Consider the following 4529-nt stretch of genomic DNA (forward strand, 5'->3'; position numbering starts at 1 on the left):
TTGGAAAGTGGCGCCTTTCATCCGCCAATGAGGTGGTGAGGGCGGCTTGTGTGTATCATGACGTCACGCCAGCGGTCATGGCCCACGGGACAAGCGCTCAGCTGTCAGGCAGCAGCAGGTGTCATGGAGGGGCCCTGGTGATAGAAATGTTTACGTTTTGTTCTTCATTGGACAAACAATGTGATGTGGACGTGTTGTGGTGCCTTGACGTGGGCGTCGCTGCCGTGAGCAGGATGGAAGGGTGAGCTGAGCGAGCGGTGGCTGGTGGGAGAGGTGAACGTTGAGGTTGATATGCCCAGCGTGAAAAGTGTGTGACTGGCTGAGTTTTGGTGCCTTGGGGTGGGCGTGGGATGTCTGGCGGGCGTGGTGACAGGAGTGGTCCTTGGCACACATCGTTTCACTGAATTTATCCCACGCTGCTGGACTTTGAGGAATGTTGCATGTGTGTGTGTAGACGTTCCTCTATCTAATTGTGTCACTCGAAGCATAGACTGGTGTGTGTATGAGTGTGCTTATCTCCTATCTGTTCCTACATATCAGTTGATTTCTTTGTGTCTGCTTTCAGAGCAAGGAAGGGACGTCAGCTGCTGGCTGAGGCTGCCGGACCACTTGTCACCACTCCCTTCCCTTTACTTTGACGCTCAGTTGGTGGCCCAAAGGAGGAAGATGGAAGCATGGACAGTTAACCATCGTCAACTGTCGTATAGAAGGTAAGGGACAGTGTTCATTTACTTAGTTGGATGTAGAGGGTCTTCCTCACAGTTGTGGTGGTCCACTGCTGCTGTCAGTCAGAAAGTCCCTCTTCAGAAGAGCCATCTGGTCTGACACAGGAGAGTTAGAGACTGCCCTGCAGTAAGCTAACTAACGTGTTCAGACTCATTCACTCCGATTTTAGTGGTGTAAATGTCATGCACTGAATAATGTGGATTGATTGTACCATACATGTGCACCCTGCTGGAGGCTGACACCATAAGTTTCTCTCTCATATTTTCAATAGAGAGCTGTAATTGATCCACATCTGAGTGGATAAGTTGGTGTAAGTAGCGGGAGGTCTGAGATATATGTACGGTCCACTGTCACCTTAATAGCCAGTGCTAGGGGGTCGTCTTCCAAGCCACCTCATTTCTCCCACATGGTCGATAAAAAACTTTGTGTGTCTGTTTTACTAAAGCTTGCAAGGATGGGTAGCCAAGTTGAAGTAGGCAGAGGTCATTTGAGGTGGCCCTTCTGACAACCAATAGCTGTTTGATGGACCACATGTATTGCTTGGGAACAGGTTTTGCTTCAAGCGTTAAGCCAAGATTCACAACCGTATGACAGGGTGGGTGGACGTCACGGCTGCCTTCAATACTTTGCACTGCCTGTCCTCCTCACTGCTCTTGATGACAAAGTATTGAGTTTCTTTTAAGTGTGAGTGTTTCAGTACTCTTGTTTTACTTGGCATGGCAGTTCTGGATGTGGACAGCAGCACAGTGTCATCCATCAGGACTAACACATGGAGACGGGCAAGGCATCCATCAGCGCCACAGTTTTGCTTGATAAGAGTTATTAAATCATTAACAAAAATAACAAACAGTAAGCAAGATGAGGAGCAGCCCTGACGTACACCAGTCGAGGCAGTGACAATTGCTACACCAACTAGCTATACATTGTGTTATGGCGCAGGCAATTTTATTTATAGTGGTACCCATATTAGGGCCCATATCAACTTGTACACAGTGACTATAGCGAGCAACATTACCATCCCACAACCCAGTCTCTTCAAAATACAAAATAATGTGTTTCTTGGTAAGTTATCCTATGCGGGTAAAATATACAAAAGTAATAAAAGCTGAAATTTGTTCCTTGTAGCAACATCTGTCAACAAACGCAGTGCGACAATGTGTTCAAGGCATCCTGTGCCCACCACCTGGCTCCCTGCCTGCTGTCTGTCAGCCTTGAACCAATGGCTTAGTCTGTTGCAAAGCACCATGCCACACAGCTTTGTCATGCTGTTGATTACTGTGAGGTTGGGTTAGGTTAGGTCGATTACTGTTATGCCTCCATCATTGTTAGCCAAAGCACGGGAACCTCGCTCGGAAGTGGTGAAGAGTTTGGCAGTCACCCATGGCCTGGGATATGTTGCAGATATAAAAATCTTGTTAAATAGCATTGTTATACATAAGAGCCATGTCACACACAGAAAGATGATTGAACAACCCTGGCAGCACACCACACCCTTGCTAATGTCAATGAAATGGTCTCATGGTACACAAAACTCAAGGTAAAAATGTGTCCCAGTACTGAAGGGGTTAAAATAGTGAAGACTGTGGCCATGGCATTAATCTTGTATCCTCTATAGGCCTTTCTTAATGTCAATAAAATGGTCTAATGGTAAACAAATCTCTAGGTAGAAGTGTGTCCTAGTACTGAAGGGGTTAAAATAGTGGTGGTGGTGATGGTGTCAATAAAATGGTTTAATGGTACACAAATCTCAAGGCAAAAATATGTCCCAGTACTGAAGGGGTTCAAGAGTTGGTGGTGGTGGTGGTACTTGTGTTCCTTGAATTAATGTACACAATACTTGTCAGTGTATGCGTGGCCAACTTATAAATTGTCAGACTTGTGCAATGTCACCTTTGTTAGACGTGATTCTCTCTCTCTCTCTCTCTCTCTCTCTCTCTCTCTCTCTCTCTCTCTCTCTCTCTCTCTCTCTCTCTCTCTCTCTCTCTCTCTCTCTCTCTCTCTCTCTCTCTCTCTATTTATTCAGTTTGATTTATTTCAGATTGTGTTAAGATATGGAGAAACAGACCAAGGGAAGAGGAGGAAGAGGAGGAAGGAAGAGGTAGAGAAAGATGAGAAGAGGAAGATAAGAAGGAAGGAATCAAGAGAGAAAAGATTAGGTAAAATAAGAATATTGTCATGTTAAAAGTTAAATTCTCTCTCTCTCTCTCTCTCTCTCTCTCTCTCTCTCTCTCTCTCTCTCTCTCTCTCTCTCTCTCTCTCTCTCTCTCTCTCTCTCTCTTCCTTCCTTCCTTCCTCCTCCTTCCTTCCTCCTCTCCTCCTCCTCCTCCTCTCCTCCTCCTCCTCCTCCTCCTCCTCCTCCTCCTCCTCCTCCTCCTCCTCCTCCTCCTCCTCCTCCTCCTCCTCCTGTGCTAATACTATTACTATTATTACTATCCCAGTGTGATCTGTGTGACCACTGACCTTTTGCCACAGGACTCGTTGGACTGCAACTTCACTGTGACCCGAGAGGAGGTGGCCACTCAACACTGAGGTCACACGGCTTCCTTCCTTATGCAGGTCAGTGGTGTGGTGTGGTGTGAAGTGTGGTTAGGTTAGGTGGGTTGTGTTGGGCTGGGTAAGGTTTTGAGGACATTTTTGAGGCAGTTTGGCATGTTTGGTGGGTATTTTAAAATAGTTTGGCATGTTTTAAGGGCATTTTAGACAGTTTGGCATGTTTTAAGGGCATTTTAGACAGTTTGGCATGTTTTGAGGGTATTGTAAGACAGTTTAGAGGCCATGTTAAGACAGTTTGGTATGTTTTGAGGACATTTTGTTACAATTTGGCAGGTTTTGAGGGCAATTTATAACAGTTTGGCTGGTTTTGAGGGTATATTAAGACAATTTGGGAGGTTTTAAGGGAAATTGAAGACAGTTTGGCAGGTTTTAAGGCCATTTTAAGACAGTTTGGCAGGTTGTGAAGAGATTATAGGACAGTTTGAAATGTTTTGATGACATTTTAAGATACTTTGGCATATTTTGAGGGCATATTAAGACAGTTTGGCAGATTTTGAGTGCAATTTAAGACAGTTTGGCAGGTTATGAGGGTATTTTAAGAGTTTGACATATTTGAGGGCATATTGAGACAGTTTGGCATGTTTTAAGGGCATTTTAAGACAGTTTGTTTGGTTGAGTTGCGTTCAGTTCAGTTTACAACATAGTGAAGGTGACTCAATGTAAACAGTGCATCTCTCATTACAGGAAAGTCAAGCCAAGCCAAGCCAAGCCACAACACAACACAAGCCTTCTACAACACCTACAGCCATCAGCAACACCCAGAGTACAAGACAACACCTGAGCCATGAAGAAGAGTTAGGATAGATTAGCAGTTTGTCATGTTTTTTTTTTTTTTTTTTTTTTTTTTTTTTAAGGACATTTTAAGACAGTTTGGCATGTTTTTATGGTATTTTAAGACCATTTGGCATGTTTTTATGGTATTTTAAGACTATTTGGCATGTTTTTGATGGCATTTGAAGAAAGTTTGGCTGTGATAATACCATTTTATTGACATTAGGAAGGGTGTATGGAGGTGACAATATCAATGGGCACAGTTTTCACTATTTTAATCCCCACATGAGTTTGTGAAGCAAGTGTTGGATTCTCAGGACAAAGATGCAGTGTGCTTGTTAAGAGATTCACTCAGCGCTCACTCAATCATTCACTTACTGAGCTCAGAGGGAATGAAGAATGTGCATTGTTGCTGCTTGTGTGTCAGTCAAAGGGCTATATTCACAAACAATTTACTCTCTCACCACGACTGTTTTCCA

The 4529-nt window shown here is 44.1% G+C and overlaps 1 long non-coding RNA gene across 2 annotated transcripts; it reads left to right on the plus strand.

Annotated features, from left to right (window-relative positions):
- Positions 1–86: 86 nt before the first annotated feature.
- Positions 87–4085, plus strand: LOC123507399. 2 transcript variants are annotated; one of them, XR_006675648.1, is made up of 3 exons: positions 87–241; positions 566–710; positions 3964–4085. It is a non-coding gene; the product is annotated as an uncharacterized LOC123507399 (long non-coding RNA). The 2 variants fall into 2 exon arrangements; XR_006675647.1 differs by lacking the exon at positions 3964–4085 and adding an exon at positions 2765–2822.
- The last annotated feature ends 444 nt before the right edge of the window (positions 4086–4529 follow it).

Source organism: Portunus trituberculatus, chromosome 22 (genome assembly GCF_017591435.1).
Source record: "Portunus trituberculatus isolate SZX2019 chromosome 22, ASM1759143v1, whole genome shotgun sequence".
In the NCBI taxonomy this organism is placed as follows: Eukaryota; Metazoa; Arthropoda; class Malacostraca; order Decapoda; family Portunidae; genus Portunus; species Portunus trituberculatus.